Source organism: Magnolia sinica, chromosome 10 (genome assembly GCF_029962835.1).
Source record: "Magnolia sinica isolate HGM2019 chromosome 10, MsV1, whole genome shotgun sequence".
In the NCBI taxonomy this organism is placed as follows: domain Eukaryota; kingdom Viridiplantae; phylum Streptophyta; class Magnoliopsida; order Magnoliales; family Magnoliaceae; genus Magnolia; species Magnolia sinica.
The window spans coordinates 48,434-70,337 of record NC_080582.1 but is presented as its reverse complement, the minus strand read 5'-3'; the positions used below and the strand labels follow the sequence as shown (position 1 = coordinate 70,337).

General features: G+C 40.0%; 1 long non-coding RNA gene across 1 annotated transcript in view; it reads right to left on the bottom strand.

Moving 5' to 3' along the window:
* Window positions 1-6,592: 6,592 nt before the first annotated feature.
* LOC131257649 (uncharacterized) overlaps window positions 6,593-21,904 on the bottom strand; it is a 33,630-nt gene continuing 18,318 nt past the window's right edge. The window contains exons 2-3 of the long non-coding RNA XR_009177520.1: window positions 7,423-7,518; window positions 6,593-7,160 (exon numbers count right to left, since the gene is read on the bottom strand). This is a non-coding gene — a long non-coding RNA (uncharacterized LOC131257649). The remainder of the gene's footprint in view (window positions 7,161-7,422; window positions 7,519-21,904) is intronic.

Below are 21,904 nucleotides of genomic sequence, written 5' to 3'. Positions count from 1 at the left end.
TAAAAGGAAACCTTATTGATTGAATTGTGAATATAACAGATCAACTTAGCATATCCATTGGCATGGATCATGAAAAGCAGCATCAAACCATACGATGAGTTTGGATCAAGAAAAGCAACTTTAATCATAAGTTGAGTTCGGATCATAAAAAGCAGCTTCAATCGTATGAGTTTGGATTGCCGAATAAGCCTAATCATATGAATAATTTGGATCCATTGAATGGCTCAAGCATATCAATGATTTTTATCCATCGACATGGCCAATGTCAAAAGGATTGGATCACTAGAAATGAACCTAATCATATTAATTTGGATCGTTGTAAAAAGAAACTTAAATCATTTAATTGTGTATAGAATAGTAGAGGGTTTAGTTTGGATCATGAAAAGCACCATCAATCATAAGTTGAGTTTTGATCATGAAAAGTAGCTTCAATCATATGAGTTTGGATCGCCGAATGAGCCTAATCGTATGAATAATTTGGATCCACTGAATGGCACAAGCATGTCAATGATTTTTATCCATCAAAATGGCCAATGTCAAAGTTCTTATCACCAGAAATGGGCTAAATCAAATTAATTTGGATCGTTGTAAAAGGAAACCTTACCGATTGAATTGTGTATATAACAGAAGAGGTTAGGGCACGGATCAACTTAGCATATCCGTTGGCATGGATCATGTAAAGCAGCATCAACCATACGATGAGTTTGGATCATGAAAAGCAACTTCAATCATATGAGTTTGGGTCGCCAAATGAGCCTAATCATGTGAATAATTTGGATTCACTGAATGGCACAAGCATGTCGATGATTTTTATCCATCGAAATGGCCAATGTCAAAGGATTGGAACACTAGAAATGCAGAAGAGGATTTAGGGCATAAATCAACCTAGCATATCAATTGCCATGGATCATGAAAAGCAACTTCAACCATATGATGAGTTTGGATCATGAAAAGCAGCTTCAATCATATGTAATGAAAAGTAGCTTCAATCGTATGATGAGTTTCGATCACCGAATGAGCCTAATCATATGAACAATTTGAATCCACTGAATGGCTCAAGCATGTTAATGATTTTTTTCCATCGAAATGAGCAATATCAAAGGTTTGGATCACTAAAAATGGGCCGAATCATAAAAATTTGGACCGTTGTAAAAAGAAACCTGATTGATTGAATTGTGTATAGAACAAAAGAGGGTTTTAGGGCATGGATCAACGTAGCTGCAAATCCATTGCCATGAATCATGAAAAGCAGCTTCAACCAGAGGATTAGTTTGGAACATCAAAAGCAGCTTCAACAATATGTTGAGTTTGGATCGTGAAAAGCAACTTCAATCGTATGATAACTTTGGATCGCCGAATGAGCCTAATCATATGAAAAATTTGGATCCACTGACTGGTTCAAGTTTGTCAATGACTTTTATCCATCGAAATGGCCAATGTGGATCACTGGAAATGGGCCAAATCATATTAATTTGGATCGTTGTAAAAAGAAACCTGATCGATTGAATTGTGTATAGAACAGAAGAGGGTTTAGGGCATGGATTAACTTAGCATATCCATTGCCATGGATCATGAAAAGCAGCTTCAACCATACGATGAGTTTGGATCATGAAAAGCAGTTTCAATCATATGTTGAGTCTGGATAATGAATAGAAGCTTCAATCATATGATGAGTTTGGATCACCAAATGAGCCTAATAATATGAGCAATTTGGATCCAGTGAATGGCACAAGCATGTCAATGATTTTTTATCCATCGAAATGGCCAATGTGAAAGGTTTGGATCACTAGAAATGAGCCAAATCATATTAATTTGGATCGTTGTAAAAAGAAACCTATTCGTTTGAATTGGGTATAGAACAAAAGAGGGTTTTAGGGCATGGATCAACTTAGCATATCCATTGCCAAAACTCATGAAAAGCAGCTTCAACCAGAGGATGAGTTTGGATCATCAAAAGCAGCTTCTATCATATGTTGAGTAAGGATCATGAAAAGCAGCTTCAATCGCATGATGAGTTTGGATCGCCGAATGAGTTTGGATCATGAAAAGTAGCTTCAACCATATGACGAGTTTGGATCATGAAAAGCAGCTTCCATTGTATGATGATTTTGGATCGCCGAATGAGCCTAATCATATGATCAATTTGGATCCACTAAGTAGTTTAAGCATGTCAATGATTTTTATCTAACGAAATGGCCAATGTCAAAGGATTGGATTACTAGAAATGAGTCGAATCATATTAATTTTGATCGTTGTAAAAAGAAACTTAAATGATTTAATTATTTATAAAACAGAAGAGGGTTTAGGGCATAGATCAACTTAGCATATCAATTGCCATGGATCATGAAAAGCAGCTTCAACCATATGATGAGTTTGGATCATGAAAAGTAGCTTCAATCATATGTTGAGTTTGAATCATGAAAAGCAGCTTCAATCATATGATGAGTTTCGATCACCGAATGAGCCTAATCATATGAACAATTTGGATCCACTGAATGGCTCAAGCATGTGAATTATTATTTTTTTCCATCGAAATGGCCAATATCAAAGGTTTGGAAGACTAAAAATGGAACGAATTATATTAATTTGGACCGTTGTAAAAAGAAGCCTGATTGATTGAATTGTGTATAGAATAGAAGAGGGTTTTAGGGCATGGAACAACTTAGCAAATCCATTGCCATGAATCATGAAAAGAAACTTCAACCAAAGGATGAGTTTGGATAATCAAAAACAGCTTCAATCATATGTTGAGTTTGGATCATGAAAAGCAGCTTCAATCGTATGATGAGTTTGGATCGACAAATGAGCCTAATCATATGAAAATTTTGGATCCACTGAATGGCTCAAGCATGTCAATGATTTTTATCCATCGAAATGGCCAATGTCAAAGGTTTGTATCACTAGAAATGGCCCAAATCATATTAATTTGGATCGTTGTAAAAGGAACCTGATCGATCAAATTGTGTATAGAACAGAAGAGGGTTTAGGGCATGGATCAACTTAGCATATCCATTGCCATGGATCTACTGAATGGCTCAAGCATGTCAATGACTTTTATCCATCGAAATGGAGAATGTCAAAGGATTAAATCAATAGAAATGATGTGAATCATATTAATTTGGATCGTTGTAAAAAGAAACTTAAATGATTTAATTATGTATAGAACAGAAGAGGGTTTAGGGCATAGATCAACTTAGCATATCAAGTGCATGGATCATAAAAAGCAGCTTCAAACACATGATTAGTATGGATCATGAAAAGCAGCTTTAATCATATGTTGAGTTTGGATCATGAAAAGCAGCTTCAATAGTATGATGAGTTTGGATGGCCGAATGAGCCTAATCATATGAACAATTTGGATCCATTGAATGCCTCAAGCATGTCAATGATTTTTATCCATCAAAATGGCCAATGTCAAAGGTTTGGATCATTAGAAATGGGCCAAATCATATTAATTTGGATCGTCGTCAAAAGAAAGTTGATTGATTGAATTGTGTGTAAAATGGAAGAGGGTTTTAGGGCATGAAATGCAACTTCAACCATATGAGGAGTTCGGATCATGAAAAGCAGCAACAATCGTATGATGACTTTGGATTGCTGAATGAGCCTAATCATATGAACAATTTGGATACACTAAATGGCACAAGCATGTTAATGATTTTTATCCATCAAAAAGGCCAATGTCAAAGGTTTGGATCACTAAAAATGGGCCAAATCATATTAATTTGGATCGTCGTAAAAAGAAAGTTGATTGATTAAATTGTGTGTAAAACGGAAGGGGGTTTTAGGGCATGGATCAACTTAGCATATCTATTGCCATTGATCATGAAAAGCAGCTTCAACCATACGATGAGTTTGGATCATGAAAAGCAGCTTCAATCATATGTTGATTTTGGATAATGAAAAAGCAGCTTCAATCGTATGATGAGTTTAAATTGTGTACAAAACAGAAGAGAGTTTCAGGGCATGGATCAACTTAGCATATCTAGTGCCATTGATCATGAAAAGCAGCTTCAATCATATGTTGAGTTTGGATCATGAAAAGCAGTTTCAATCGTATGATGAGTTTCGATCACCGAATGAGCCTAATCATATGAACAATTTGGATCCACTAAATGGCTAAAGCATGTCAATGATTTTTATCCATCGAAATGGCTAATGTCAAAGGTTGGGATTACTAGAAATGGGACAAATCATATTAATTTGGATCCACTGAATCAGAATGGCTCAAGCATGTCAATGATTTTTATCCATCGAAATGGCCAATGTTAAAGGATTAAATCACTAGAAATGAGCCGAATCATATTATTTTGGATCGTCGTAAAAAGAAACTTAAGAAGAGGGTTTAGGGCATAGATCAACTTAGCATATCTATTGCCATGAATCATGAAAAGCAGCTTCCACCATATGATAAGTTTAGATCATGAAAAGCAGCTTCAATCATATGTTGAGTTTGGATCATGAATAGCAGCTTCAATATTATAATGAGTTTCGATCTTCAAATGAGCCTAATCATATGAACAATTTGGATCCTCTGAATGGCTCAAGCATGTCAATGATTTTTATCCATCGAAATGGCCAATGTAAAAGGATTAAATCACTAGAAATGAGCCGAATCATATTAATTTGGATCGTTGTAAAAAGAAACTTAATGATTTAATTGTGTACAGAACAAAAGAGAGTTTAGGGCATAGATCAACTTGGCATATCAATTGCCATGAATCATGAAAAGCAACTTCAACCATATGATGAGTTTGGATCATGAAAACCAGCTTCAATCATATGTTGAGTTTGGATCATAAAAAGCGGCTTCAATCGTATGATGAGTTTGGATCGCCAAATGAGCCTAATCATATGAACAATTTGGATCCACTAAATGGCTCAAGTTTTTTCAATGATTTTTATCCATCGAAATGGCCAGTGTCAAAGGTTTGGATCACTAGAAATGGGACAAATCATATTAATTTGGATCATTGTAAAAGGGAACCTGATCGATTGAATTGTGTATATAACAGAAGAGGATAGTATGGAACAACTTAGCGTATCCATTTCCATGAATCATGAAAAGCAGCTTCAACCATACGATGAGTTTGGATCATAAAAAGCAGCTTCAATCATATTTTTAGTTTGGATAATGAAAAGAAGCTTCAATCTTATTATGAGTTTCAATCGCCGAAGGAGACTAATCATATGAACAATTTAGATCCACTGAATGGCACAAGCATGTCAATGATTTTTATCCATCGAAATGGCCAATGTCAAAGGCTTGGAACACTAGAAATGAGCCGAATCATATTAATTTGGATCGTTGTATAAAGAAACTTAAATGAATGAATATTGTTATAGCACAAAAGAGGGTTTAGGGCATAGATCAACTTAGCATATCAAGTGCATGGATCATAAAAAGCAGCTTGAACCATATGATTAGTATGGATCATGAAAAGCAACTTCAATCATATGTTGAGTTTGGATAATGAAAAGCAGCTTCAATAGTATGATGAGTTTGGATGGCCGAATGAGCCTAATCATATGAACAATTTGGATCCACTGAATGACTCAAGCATGTTAATGATTTTTATCCATCGAAATGGCCAATGTCAAAGGTTTGGATCACTAAAAATGGGATGAATCATATTAATTTGGATCGTTGTAAAACGAAGCCTGATTGATTGAATTTTGTATAGAACAGAAGACGGTTTAGGGCATGGATCTACTTAGCATATCCATTGCCATTGATTAAGAAAAGCAGCTTCAACCATATGATGAGTTTGGATTATGAAAAGCAGCTTTAATCATATGATGAGTTTGGATCATGAAAAGCAGCTTCGATCGTATGATGAGTTTGGATCGCCAAATGACCCTAATCATATGAACTATTTGGATCCACTGAATGGCTCAAGCATGTAAATGATTTTTATCCATCGAACTGGCCAATGTCAAAGGTTTGGATCACTAAAAATGGGCCGAATCATATTAATTTGGATCATTGTATAAAGAATCCTGATTGATAATTGTGTATAGAATAGAAGAGGGTTTTAGGGCATGGATCAACTTAGCATATCCATTGCCATGAATCATGAAAAGCAGCTTCAACCATAGGATGAGTTTGGATCATGAAAAGCAGCTTCAATCATATGTTGAGTTTGGATCACGAAAAGTAGCTTCAATCGTATGATGAGTTTGGATCACCGAATGAGCCTAATCATATGAACAATTTGGATCCACTGAATGGCATAAGCATGTTAATGATTTTTTTCCATCGAAATGGCCAATGTCAAAGGTTTGGATCACTAAAAATGGGCCGAATCATATTAATTTGGACCGCTGTAAAAAGAAACCTGATTGCAAGTGACCTGCTATAACTGACTGACAATGTCCGGTCTGTACATAAGCTTCATACAGTTGTTATTATTATTATTTTTGTGTGGAAGTGAATGCTTGATACAGTTCATTACAAGTTCGTTTTGTGGGATGTTAGAATATGGTTGATTTAGTTATTTCTCCTCTTCCATTTTCTAGAAGCTATTAAATTTTAGCAGAGAAAGGAGCACAACTCCAACCCTAACAACAAGCAATTGTGCAAAACTCAAAAAGAAAGCATCAAACGATATAGAACTAATCAAATGTTCTTTAATTATTTACTAATCCTCCATCAAATGAAGCAAGCAACCAATTCAGCTATAACGAAATTGTAACCGGGTCAATCTTAAATGAATGTAAATACGCACATACATACATGCACATGCATGTTCGAAGAAACATAAAGACGATGCATGCCTTGCTGGAAAGCAAAAAGGGAAAGGTGAGAGATTTAATTCTCAAACGCCCAATTGAGTATGACGAAAGAATCTAGTGGGAAATTGCCATCAACACTCTAGTTTGTCCTCAGCTAGTTAATCTGCTTCTTTGTTTGCATCTTGAGGAATTGTTGAAAGAGATCTCTATATTTCCATCTAAGATCAGCATTCCTTCCATGGAGTCCTGGCATCCAGCAATCTCCATGTACATGCATCTTCTTAGACATTGATTGTACATTCCAAATCTGTGACTTGTGCAGAGAACATCCAATTCAACACATCCACAATATCCAAACTTCATATCTGGGTTTTAGCTTTCAAAGAACAATCTTTATCAGATGGGTTGGTTGACGAAGTGAAATGCTTTTTTTAAAACCAATATGAATTTTATATTTAAGAGCCATCTTTTAATCAATGCATGATGATCTACAGTCAGATGATTGACTCAAGAGCCCCAACCAAGGACGGCCCATATGCAAAGGATATGCAGAAACAACTTGTTTGAGAATTAGAATTAAAATTCAAAAATAAAAAATAAAAAATAAAAATAAAAAATAAAACCCACCAAAACGAAATGCCCCAAACGCCCAAAAACAGAACTGAAAATGGTGTCAAGAAAGACTACCTCAGATCTTCAAAAATTCCAGAACTTCAGAGAAAATTTCCTTCAATCCTCTCCTTCAGGAAAGCGAAGATGCTTCCCTTCTAGCATCGGCATACCCTTCAACTGTAAAACGCTCGGACCCACAACCACCTCCTTCGATCTCACCATCTGCAGGTGGGCCCATGGGACCCACGGCCTGTGTGGGCCACGGGTGATGGTGTTTGCCAACCGGCAAGGGCCGCAACATATGAAAAGGAGAGAGAGAGAGAGAGAGAGAGAGAGAGAGAGAGCACCAATCTCTTCAGTTCCAGGCTCCGCTCCAGCGAAGGGTAGGAATCGTCGGATGCTTGGATCTGAAGAAATGGAGAATGAGAAGACGAGGAAAAGGAAAAACTGAAAAGGGGATCCGGTCCTTGGATTTGGGAAGGAGAATGAGAAGAAGAGGAAAGGGGGAAAGGGAGGGCAAGCGTCTGCCGTCCGATCAGTCATTTCGGGCTTCGGAGAGTAGAAAGAGGAATTGATAAGAAAGAGGGAGAGAGATGAGAAATTGAGAAGGCTTGAGGTTTGGGTTTTGGACCGTTGGAAGTTTTTGCTTGGGTATTAAGTCTGAGAGGTTTGGGTTTCGGACCGTTGGAAGTTATTGCTTGGGCATGAAGTCTGAGAGATTCCAAAGGACATAAGATGTCGCACCGCAGGAAGTTCCTATGGTTGGAGCTGTGTGGGGCTCACAGAGATTCCTCTGATAGATCTGCTCCGTCCATTAGTTTCTAAAAATCTCAGTAAGATCGAAATACAAAAAATAACTCAGATCCAAAATGCGTGTGAGCCACACCACAGGAAACAGTCATAACAGAAACGTCCACCGTTGAAACTTTCCTGGAGCCGACCATGATGTTTATATGCTATCCAAACCGTTCTTAGGCTATTACCAGCCAGATTAAGCTGTAAGAACAGATATCACACTAGTATAAAAATTATGCGGCCTCACAAAAATTTCCAATGGTCGCCGTTAATCCCCACTGTTTTGTTTGGTGTGGCTTGCTTAAGTTTTGGATGTACCTGATTTTTCGAATCTGTTTTACTTTTATGTTTGTTGACGAGAAATTTACGACTGTACGAACCCTTTATGGCCCATTTAGAAGACTAAGCCCACTTCATTTTCCTTTGCGAGAATACGACCCAGCTGTACGGATGGCTTGCCAAAGGTCGAAAATGCCCCTGCTTGTTCCGTCAAGCGGATCGCTGGGGCTCGAAGACGAGCGCTGACACTCCTCGAACTCCGAGTTGTACGAACGGTTCAAAAGATATCAAAGTTACATGGGCCACACAGTTACGTATTTATTATATCCACAACGTTCATCCATATTTCGAGATCATTTGGGAGCATTATCAAAAAAAAAATCATATCCAAAGATCAACTGGACCACACCACAAAGAGCAACGGGAAAATTGATTTTCACCGTTAAAAATTTTGTAGGGCCCACCATAACATTTATTTTCCATCCACTCTATTCATAAGGTCACAAAAGCCTGGATGAAGAGGGAAAATTTTTTTTCATAATGATCCAAAACTTCTGTGACCCCTAAAAGGTTTTCAATGGTAGACGTTCAATCCTCCACAGCCTTTTACAGTGTGGTCCACTTGATAGCTAGATCTGTCTCATTTTTCATCTCAAGCCTTAATACGAGTTTGTCCAATATATGGACGGTTTGGATATAACACATACCTCATCATAGGACCCACAAAAAGCAGTGGGGATTACAAAAGTAAAAAATAAAATAATAATAAATAAATAGGCCAGGAACTTATGGCTACGATATTTTCTATAGCTACGGATTATAACTGTAGCCACAGCCGTAGCCCTTGCCGCTTCGATATGTCCTTTTATATGTATCGAAGGTCTTTCGATTAATCGAAAAAGGTCCAGAACTGTCCAGCGAGTTTGCCTCAAAAATCCTGCAATTTTCGATACATATCAAAGAGTATTTGATATGTATCGAAGATGATATGACCAATAGCTACGGATTATAACCGTAGCCATAACTGTAGTCTGTGTCGGTTTATGAATTTTTTTTTTTTTTATTTTTTTTTTTTTACACGGATAAATTTATTCAACCTACAATTTTCTCTAATACGTATTTATATAAATATGTATACATAAGCATATAAAAAAAAATTTCTCTCTTTTTTTTCATTTATTTCTTTATTCATTTAACAAGAATATCTCCTAAACCAAAATTAGTTACTTGACGTACCCTATATGATTTTGGGGTAGGAGAAGCTACTTTAGCCAACCAACCTGGTTATTTTTCAAGATTCCATTAGATCTATGGTCGAAAATCCATTTCATTCACTTCGCGGTCAATTTCAATCAGTTCGCGAATTTCATTCATTTCATTTACTTCGCGATCAATTCCATGCATTTCACGGTCAATCCCAGCGATTCCGTTTTGATTCACGGTCATTTCCATGCATTTCACAGTCAATTCCCTTCACTTCACGGTCATTTGCATGCATTTCGCGGTCAAATCGCTTCAAACCATGATCATTCACATGCATTTCACGGTCATCCCAAACAATTCCGTGTTGATTCACGGTCGTTTCGAGGCATTTCGCGGTCAATTCCCTTCACTTCACGGTCATTTGCATGCATTTCGCGGTCAAATCGCTTCAAACCATGATCATTCCCATGCATTTCACGGTCATCCCAAACAATTCCGTGTTGATTCACGGTCATTTCGAGGCATTTCGCGGTCAATTCCCCTCACTTCACGGTCATTTGCATGCATTTCGCGGTCAAATCACTTCAAACCATGATCATTCCCATGCATTTCGCGGTCATCCCAAACAATTCCGTGTTGATTCACGGTCGTTTCGAGGCATTTCGCGGTCAATTCCCTTCACTTCACGGTCATTTGCATGCATTTCGCGGTCAAACGCTTCAAACCATGATCATTCCCATGCATTTCGCGGTCATCCCAAACAATTCCTTGTTGATTCACGGTCGTTTCGAGGCATTTCACGGTCAATTCCCTTCACTTCACGGTCATTTGCATGCATTTCGCGCTCAAATCGCTTCAAACCATGATCATTCCCATGCATTTCACGGTCATCCCAAACAATTCCGTGTTAATTCACGGTCGTTTTGAGGCATTTCGCTGTCAATTCCCCTCACTTCACGGTCATTTGCATGCATTTCGCGGTCAAATCGCTTCAAACCATGATCATTCCCATGCATTTCACAGTCATCCCAAACAATTCCGTGTTGATTCACGGCCGTTTCGAGGCATTTCGCGGTCAATTCCCTTCACTTCACGGTCATTTGCATGCATTTCGCGCTCAAATCGCTTCAAACCATGATCATTCCCATGCATTTCATGGTCATCCCAAACAATTTCGTGTTGATTCACGGTCGTTTCGAGGCATTTCGCGGTTAATTCCCTTCACTTCACGGTCATTTGCATGCATTTCGCGGTCAAATCGCTTCAAACCATGATCATTCCCATGCATTTCACGGTCATCCAAACAATTTCATGTTGATTCACGGTCGTTTCAAAGCATTTTGCAGTCAATTTCCCTCACTTCATGGTCATTTGCATGCATTTTGCGGTCAAATCGCTTCAAACCATGATCATTCCCATGCATTTTGTGGTCATCGCAAACAATTCCGTGTTGATTCACGGTCGTTTCGAGGCATTTCGTGGTCAATTCCCTTCACTTTACGGTCATTTGCATGCATTTCGCGCTCAAATCGCTTCAAACCATGATCATTCCCATGCATTTCCGGTCATCCCAAACAATTCCGTGTTGATTCACGGTCGTTTGAGGCATTTCCGGTCAATTCCCTTCACTTCACGGTCATTTGCATGCATTTCGTTGTCAAATCGCTTCAAACCATGATCATTCCCATGCATTTCACGGTCATCCCAAACAATTCCGTGTTGATTCACGGTCTTTGAGGCATTTCGCGGTCAATTCCCTCACTTCACGGTCATTTGCATGCATTTCGCGGTCAAATCCTTCAAACCATGATCATTCCCATGCATTTCCGTCATCCCAAACAATTCGTGTTGATTCACGGTGTTTGAGGCATTTCACGGTCAATTCCCTTCACTTCACGGTCATTTGCATGCATTTCGCGCTCAAATCGCTTCAAACCATGATCATTCCCATGCATTTCACAGTCATCCCAAACAATTCCGTGTTGATTCACGGTCGTTTCGAGGCATTTCGCGGTCAATTCCCTTCACTTCACGGTCATTTGCATGCATTTCGCGGTCAAATCGCTTCAAACCATGATCATTCCCATGCATTTCACGGTCATCCCAAACAATTCCGTGTTAATTCACGGTCGTTTCGAGGCATTTCGCGGTTAATTCTCCTCACTTCATGGTCATTTGCATGCATTTCGCGGTCAAATCGCTTCAAACCATGATCATTCCCATGCATTTCACGGTCATCCCAAACAATTCCGTGTTGATTCACGGTCGTTTCGAGGCATTTCGCGGTCAATTCCCTTCACTTCACGGTCATTTGCATGCATTTCGCCGTCAAATCGCTTCAAACCATGATCATTCCCATGCATTTCACGGTCATCCCAAACAATTCCGTGTTGATTCACGGTCGTTTCGAGGCATTTCACGGTCAATTCCCTTCACTTCACGGTCATTTGCATGCATTTCGCGGTCAAATCGCTTCAAACCATGATCATTCCCATGCAGTTCACGGTCATCCCAAACAATTCCGTGTTGATTCACGGTCATTTCGAGGCATTTCGCGGTCAATTCCCCTCACTTCATGGTCATTTGCATGCATTTCGCGCTCAAATCGCTTCAAACCATGATCATTCCCCTGCATTTCGCGGTCATCCCAAACAATTCCGTGTTGATTCACGGTCGTTTCGAGGCATTTCGCGGTCAATTCCCTTCACTTCACGGTCATTTGCATGCATTTCGCGGTCAAACGCTTCAAACCATGATCATTCCCATGCATTTCGCGGTCATCCCAAACAATTCCGTGTTGATTCACGGTCGTTTCAAGGCATTTCACGGTCAATTCCCTTCACTTCACAGTCATTTGCATGCATTTCGTGGTCAAATCGCTTCAAACCATGATCATTCCCATGCATTTCACGGTCATCCCAAACAATTCCGTGTTGATTCACGGTCGTTTTGAGGCATTTCGCGGTCAATTCCCCTCACTTCACGGTCATTTGCATGCATTTCGCGATCAATTCCCTTTAATTTTGGAGGACTGATCACCTGCAACCGAGATACATATGCACATACAAATTTCTGAAGGCAGAAACTAGGCTGTGGCGTACCACTGGTTGTAGGTGGTGATCGTTCCCCCTATTCTCTTAAGATTATAGAATAATTGTACAGATATCGATGTTGGTTTCAACGGCATCACCCTAGCAAACGCTTAGTCTGACCTGAGAGAATATACACTGGGCACTTCTCTTTTAAGTATTTCAATCAATTGCTAGATCATTTCATAGTCGTTTTGAGGCATTTCGCGGTCAATTCCCCTCACTTCACGGTCATTTGCATGCATTTCGCGATCAATTCCCTTTAATTTTGGAGGACTGATCACCTGCAACCGAGATACATATGCACATACAAATTTCTGAAGGCAGAAACTAGGCTGTGGCGTACCACTGGTTGTAGGTGGTGATCGTTCCCCCTATTCTCTTAAGATTATAGAATAATTGTACAGATATCGATATTGGTTTCAACGGCATCACCCTAGCAAACACTTAGTCTGACCTGAGAGAATATACACTGGGCACTTCTCTTTCAAGTATTTCAATCAATTGCTATATCATTTCACGCTCATTTCCATGCAATGTATGGTCAATTCTGACGATTCCACTTCACTTCACGGTCATTTCCATGCATTTCACGGTCAATTCCCTTCACTTCACGGTCATTTCCATGCATTTCACCGTCAATTCCCTTCACTTCACGGTCATTTCCATGCATTTCACCGTCAATTCCCTCCACTTCACGGACAATTCCATGCATTTCACGGTCAATTCCGACAATTCCGTGCATTCGAGTGTCCAACCTTCCCACACTTGAAAGAAATCGAAATTGTCTGTGATCGACTACCTCCTGTCATCCAATGCCTTTGTTGGTCAGATTGAGAACATTTCCTTGGCTGTGCTACCACACCGTTTGTGGTTGCTAAATGTGACCCAAGTTCTTCGATCTGCTGATGATGGCCCACCTTGTCAACTTCACTTCCTGTACTAGGCAACGGTTGGGATCCTTTCCCATTTGATGTATTGAATGATGCACTCTCTCGCCCATTGACATCTCTTGTACCCCCATCTGTATGTAAACCGGGTTCCTTGCTAGGCAGATGGTAGGGAACCTCCGCCACTTGGAATCCTTCACCAGAAGATGATGGCAGCCCTTTATCTATGAATCCATGGAGTAACATACCCTCCAGTGCATTACCATTTCCTTCTGCCCCTTCATGTAAATCAAGACCCTTGATTGGTGGATGGTGGCTTCCCTCCGCTTCAAATACTTTTTAAGATGATGATAGTGGTTCGTTCTCTATCGACCCATAGAATAACACACCATCTAAATCACTACAATCTCCTTCTCCCCCTTCATGCAAATAGATATCCTCAATTTTAAGATGGTGGCCCACCTCCTTCACTTCAGATCCTCCACCAGATGATGAAACTGGCACTCTCTCTATTGACTCATCAAATGATATATCCTCGCGTTTGTCATCATCTCATACCCCTTGTTCATCCAAATTAATCCTTTCGATCGGTGGATGGTGGTCCACTTCCACTTCAAATCCTTCACCTAATGATTTCTCTATTGACCGATGCAATATCACATCCTCCAGTCCATTATCATATCCTTCTTTGAGCACTTCGATCAATAGAGATTCTTTACCAGATGATGATGGACAATCATTCTCAATTGACCCATACAACAATATACCCTCGATTCCATCACCATCTCCTCCCCCTTCTTCATTTAAATCGAGCTTCTCGATCAGTGAATGGTGGCCCACCTCCTCCACTTGAAACCCTTCCCTAGTCAATAAGATTCCGGTTGCTGGACCATTAAGGTACATTTTCGATATATCGATATTTACTCGATATATACTTACTTCGATATATCGAAATATCGGAGATATAATCGATAATTGCACTAAAAAAGCAGTTCGACGCTGGACATTTTCTGACAATTTTCGATATATCGAAATCTAGTCGATATATTGATACCCCGATATATCGACATCTACTCGATTATATCGATAATACAATTTAAAAAGCATTTTGTCGCTGGACAGTGTGTGACCATTTTCGATCAATCGAATAATAGTCGATATATCGGTCGGTTGTAAGGATGACTTACTACTATTATATCGACTAGATTTCGATATAATCGACAACTTACTCCACCATTAATCGATTAGGTTTCGATTATATCGAAGAGTTTCGATATATCGTGATCTATTCGATATATCGAAGTGTAATTTTTTTATTTTTTTTTTCTAATGTGTTTTTCTTTTTATTTTATATATATATATATTTGTTTTTCTTTTTAGGTTAGCTTGTTAGTACACACCCATGTCGGTACACACTCCATGTTATCCAAGTTGTGTTCATACTGTGCTTCTTCTAGTTTCTTAAGTTGCACGGTCATTTGCATGCATTTCGCGGTCAAATCGCTTCAAACCATGATTATTCCCATGCATTTCACGGCCATCCCAAACAATTTCGTGTTGATTCACGGTCGTTTTGAGGCATTTCGCGGTCAATTCCCTTCACTCCACGGTCATTTGCATGCATTTCGCGGTCAAATTGTTTCAAACCATGATCATTCCCATGCATTTCACGGTCATCCCAAACAATTCCGTGTTGATTCACGGTCGTTTCTCGGCATTTTGCGGTCAATTCCCTTCACTTCACGGTCATTTGCATGCATTTCGCGGTCAATTCGCTTCAAACCATGATCATTCTCATGAATTTCACGGTCGTCCCAAACAATTCCGTGTTGATTCACGGTCGTTTCGAGGCATTTCTCGGTCAATTCCCTTCCCTTCACGGTCAGTTGCATGCATTTCGTGGTCAAATCGCTTCAAACCATGATCATTTCCATGCATTTCACGGTCGTCCCAAACAATTCTGTGTTGATTCACGGTCGTTTCGAGGCATTTCGCGGTCAATTCCCTTCACTTCACGGTCATTTGCATACATTTCGCGCTCAAATCGCTTCAAACCATGATCATTCCCATGCATTTCGCGGTCATCCAAAACAATTCCGTGTTGATTCACGGTCGTTTCGAGGCATTTCGCGGTCAATTCCCTTCACTTCACGGTCATTTGCATGCATTTCGCGCTCAAATCGCTTCAAACCATGATCATTCCCATGCATTTCACGGTCGTCCCAAACAATTCCGTGTTGATTCACGGTCGTTTCGAGGCATTTCGCGATCAATTCCCTTCACTTCACGGTCAGTTGCATGCATTTCGCGGTCAATTCGCTTCAAACCATGATCATTCCCATGCACTTCACGGTCGTCTCAAACAATTCCGTGTTGATTCACGGTCGTTTCGAGGCATTTCGCGGTCAATTCCCTTCACTCCATGGTCATTTGCATGCATTTTGCGGTCAAATTGCTTCAAACTATGATCATTCCCATGCATTTCACGGTCGTCCCAAACAATTCCGTGTTGATTCACGGTCGTTTCGAGGCATTTCGCGGTCAATTCCCTTCACTTCACGGTCAGTTGCATGCATTTCGCGGTCAATTCGCTTCAAACCATGATCATTCTCATGCACTTCACGGTCGTCCCAAACAATTCCGTGTTGATTCACGGTCGTTTCGAGGCATTTCGCGGTCAATTCCCTTCACTTCACGGTCATTTGGATGCATTTCGCGCTCAAAACCATGATCATTCCCATGCATTTCACGGTCGTCCCAAACAATTCCGTGTTGATTCACGGTCGTTTCGAGGCATTTCGCGGTCAAATCGCTTCAAACCATGATCATTCCCATGCATTTCGCGGTCATCCCAAACAATTTCGTGTTAATTCACGGTCGTTTCGAGGCATTTCGCCGTCAATTCCCTTCACTCCACAGTCATTTGCATGCATTTCGCAGTTCAATTGCTTCAAACCATGATCATTCCCATGCATTTAACGGTCGTCCCAAACAATTCCGTGTTGATTGGCGGTCATTTCAAGGCATTTTGCAGTCAATTCCCTTCACTCCATGGTCATTTGCATGTATTTTACGGTCAAATTGCTTCAAACCATGATCATTCTCATGCATTTCACGGTCGTCCCAAACAATTCCGTATTGATTCACGGTCGTTTTGAGGCATTTCGCGGTCAATTCCCTTCACTCCACGGTCATTTGCATGCATTTCGTAGTCAAATTGCTTCAAACCATGATCATTCACATGCATTTCACGGTCGTCCCAAACAATTCCGTGTTGATTCACGGTCGTTTCAAGGCATTTCGCGGTCAATTCCCTTCCCTTCACGGTTAGTTACATGCATTTTGCAGTCAAATCGCTTCAAACCATGATCATTCCCATGCATTTCACGGTCGTCGCAAACAATTCCGTGTTGATTCACGGTCATTTTGAGGCATTTCGCGGTCAATTCCCTTCACTTCACGGTCATTTGCATGCATTTCGCGGTCAATTCGCTTCAAACCATGATCATTCCCATGCATTTCACGGTCGTCCCAAACAATTCCGTGTTGATTCACGGTCGTTTCGAGGCATTTCGCGGTCAATTCCCTTCACTTCACGGTCAGTTGCATGCATTTCGCGGTCAATTCGCTTCAAACCATGATCATTCCCATGCACTTCATGGTCGTCCCAAACAATTCCGTGTTGATTCACGGTCGTTTCGAGGCATTTCGCGGTCAATTCCCTTCACTTCACGGTCAGTTGCATGCATTTCGCGGTCAATTTGCTTCAAACCATGATCATTCCCATGCACTTCACGGTCGTCCCAAACAATTCCGTGTTGATTCACGGTCGTTTCGAGGCATTTCGCGGTCAATTCCCTTCACTCCACGGTCATTTGCATGCATTTCGCGGTCAAATTGCTTCAAACCATGATCATTCCCATGCATTTCACAGTCGTCTCAAACAATTCCGTGTTAATTCACGGTCGTTTCGAGGCATTTCGCGGTCAATTCCCTTCACTTCACGGTCAGTTGCATGCATTTCGCGGTCAATTCGCTTCAAACCATGATCATTCCCATGCACTTCACGGTCGACCCAAACAATTCCGTGTTGATTCACGGTCGTTTCGAGGCATTTCGCGGTCAATTCCCTTCACTTCACGGTCATTTGTATGCATTTCGCGGTCAAATCGCTTTAAACCATGATCATTCCCATGCATTTCACGGTCGTCCCAAATAATTCCGTGTTGATTCACGGTCATTTCAAGGCATTTCGCGGTCAATTCCCTTCACTTCACGATCATTTGCATGCATTTCGCGGTCAAATCGCTTCAAACCATGATCATTCCCATGCATTTCACGGTCATCCCAAACAATTCCGTGTTGATTCACGGTCGTTTCGAGGCATTTCGCGGTCAATTCCCTTCACTCCACGGTCATTTGCATGCATTTCGCGGTCAATTCGTTTCAAACCATGATCATTCCCATGCACTTCACGGTCGTCCCAAACAATTCCGTGTTGATTCACGGTCGTTTCGAGGCATTTCGCGGTCAATTCCCTTCACTTCACGGTCATTTGCATGCATTTCGCGGTCAATTCACTTCAAACCATGATCATTCCCATGAATTGAAGCGAATTGACCGTGAAATGCATGCAAATGACCGTGAAGTGAAGGGAATTGACCGTGAAATGCCTCTCAATGACCGTGAATCAACACGGAATAGTTTGGGATGACCGTGAAATGCATGGAATTGTCCGTGAAGTGGAGGGAATTGACGGTGAAATGCATGGAAATGACCACGAACTGATTGAAATTGACCGCAAAGTGAATGAAATGGATTTTCGACCATCGACTTGATGGAATCTTGGAAAATAACTAGGTTAGTTGGCTAAAGTAGCTTCTCCTACCCCAAAATCATATAGGGTACATCAAGTAACTAATTTTGGTTTAGAAGATATTCTCGTTAAATGAATAGAGAAATAAATGAAAAAAAGAGAGAATTTTTTTTATATGCTTATATATACATATTTATATAAATATGTATTAGAGAAAATTGTAGGTAGAATAAAGTTCTCCATGTAAAAAATAAAAAATAAAAAATAAAAAATAAAAAAATAAAAAAATTTGCATAGACTTTTACGGACTGCAGTTATGGCTACGGCTATAATCTGTAGCTATATCTTCGATACATATTGAATACACTTTGATTAATCGAAAATTGCAGGATTTTTTATGCAAAGTTGCTGGACAGTTTTGGACCTTTTTCGATTAATCAAAAGACATTCGATATATCGAAGTACATATCGAAAGACCTTCGAAGCATGGTAGAGGACGTATTGAAAAAGCATTGGCTGTGGCTATCGCTACGGTTATAATCCGTAGCCATAGATACAAGGCTTCTTTTTTTTTCCCTCTGTTGTAATCCCCACAACCTTTGTGGGTCCTTTTATGAGGTATGTGTTATATCCAAACCGTCCATCTATTTGGCGAACTCGTACTAATGCTTGGGAAGAAAAATAAGATAGATTTAGCTATCAAGTGGACCACATTGTAAAAGGCAGTGGAAGATTGAACGTCTACCATTGAAACCCTTTTAGGGGTCCCAGAAGTTTTGGATCATTAGGAAATTTGTTTTTCCTCTTCATCCAGGTCTTTATGACATTATGAATAGATTGGATGGAAAATAAATGTTATGGTGGGCCCTACAAAAGTTTCGATATTCAATAGATATGTCAAGGTGGGCCCACGGTCACCACAACTTTTTGGTTGAAGCGGGGTTGCATAGGGTACTCTTCGGAAAATAGAGAAGGACGCTGCTTGGGTGAATCTCTGGGCTACCATAATGTATGTGCCTTAATGCCGTACCTGAGCTCGGTTAGCTCGCTCGACTGACACATAAAAGCCCTATTCAACTCGGTTCGAAACTGAGTTCGACAAGCTTGACTTGACTCGGATTGAACCCCAACTCGAATCAAACTCGGATTGAACTAGTTTGGTGACTTGGTTATTTTGATATTGATGTTGTTAACCAAGTATTTGATGAAATGACTCTGTAAAGTGTTGGCTAGTGGCGAGGAAGGTATGGATATGAAACGAATACCCTTTGTATCTTGATTTTTATGTTGCCTACTAAGCATTTGATGAAATACATGTAACCTATTGCTCTTGTTTTACATACTAGGAGAAATTGAAGGTGCACTCTGCATAAGCTTGATCTTGGCTGAACTCGACTCGAACTGGGCCAAGCTGCTGACCAACCGAGTTGAGCTGGCCAGTCAAGCTTGAGGACCGAGCCAAGCCAAGTTCGAGCAAGGGCCAACTAGTGGCCGAGCCGAGTTGAGTTGTGCCAAGCTCGACTCGGTTCGACTTGTGTACAACTCTAGCCTTATATCCATGCCGACCATTTTTTTCACCAGAACATTTTAAGATATGAGCCCAAAAATGCAACAGATCCATATCTCAAGTGGACCACACTACAAGAAAACAACACTTTCAAAACGGTTTTGATCCCTTATTTAGGAAGCGCCGATAAAAGCCATGCAACCATTGGCAGAAGCTTGTAATTTTTTTTTTCCAATTAGAACCTGTATTTTTAAAAAAATATTTGAAACCCAAAGAATGTTGCAGTACAATGGATTTTATATGCACTAGACAGGTTTAGAGATATTCACTAGATGGACAGTAACTTGCAGTCCAGCTAGTTGGACTAGAGACCTCCATAAATTATAAAGCTTGCACTTATATTTCATTTTTTTAGGTGGTCCTCCATTATATCACTTTTAATTTTGTTGATTTTTTTACTGTAGACTGTTTCGAGGGTATTCTCCTTTACCATGGGGACATGTAAATATATATTGCTTGAAAATTTTCAAACCTTATTTTATTTTATTGTTTGAAAATTTCCAGTTAGGAATTGAACCTCTACAAACAAAAAATCAAATTAGGCTTGCTTCTTGTTTCCATCGCATGTCCCTACTTACTCAGAAGAGCAACTCATTTTCTGAATCGAACCTAACTTGTTTTTATTGCTTTTTTTTTTTCCAGCATTTATACCATGAATTGCAGTGGAAGCTTAGAACTTCCAATGTAAGTTTGTAGTCTGGTAACTGCATATTATTGTCCTCAGCCATATAGAGAAATTGAATGATTTTCTGCCTTTAGCATTCAAAATATATTTGATCCGTCTATTCTTAAGCGTAATTCAATGAGGCATGTGTTTCTCATGCCATACGTTTACATTTTACCTTTGTCATGCTTGAAACATGTTAACATAACATGTAACTATATCATGAATGCCTTGTTATTAGAGGCAACTTGGTCTTTTCTTTATTGTATTTGATCCCTGTTGAAAAGATTCCATTGACCATTTAAAGGTTTAGGTGTAATTCTACATTGTTCCCAATGGTGTGTCCATCTCAGTGTTTTGTTGGGAGATCTTTTGAACATACGGTGAACTTACCACATGATTGACGGATCAAACGTCAAACATACAACATAATGGCCGCACAAAGCTTAGATGTTTTATGAATCCTATTGCTTGAGTTTTTGAATAATACAGAAAGGGGACCAAAGAAAGTGGAACCTCACACCCCAACGCCTGCAGCGCTAAGTTGTTTTACATGATTTATACAATGGTGTTGTAAATGGAACATATCACACTAAAACAACCTTGAAATGAAATTTGTCTAATGAGTAGCTTGGATTGGCTTATATCTTTTATATGCATGTAATTGCTAAAAGCAGGTTGGGCCAATTGACCCTTAGATTGGCCCGATCTAGACCTAGGCCTGTCAGTGGAGCTATATTACAAGCCCAAGCCCAATCTGTTTAGGTTGGGTCTTGGTTGATTTCCTACCACAAATTGTACCTTGTTCCATGTGGTATGTTTTTTCCAAAGTCCACCTATGGTTGGCAAGTAGAGCATCGAGCTCCATTTGGTCCACCATGTCATGTGGTTGCAATCCACTACCACTACAAGAAATCGGGCCTTAGCCAACCGATGGGGCCACCTTTGCTGACGGCCAGTTTTAAGGGCCGCGGGCAAAGGTCCCTATTATATATATATATATATATATATATATATATATATATATATATATATATATATATATATATATATATATATATAAGAAGAAAGCCCTAAGTGCCGACTCTCTCTCTCTTCCTCTCGCTCTCGCTCTCGCTCTCTCTCTCTCTCTCTCTTTGCCACTCCCTCTCCCTCTCCCTGTTGCGCGCTCTCCCTCTTTCTCTCTCCGCCTCTCCTTCTCCGTCTCCGGCCCTCTCCCTCTCGGACTCTCTCCCTCTCATTCTCACTCTCTCT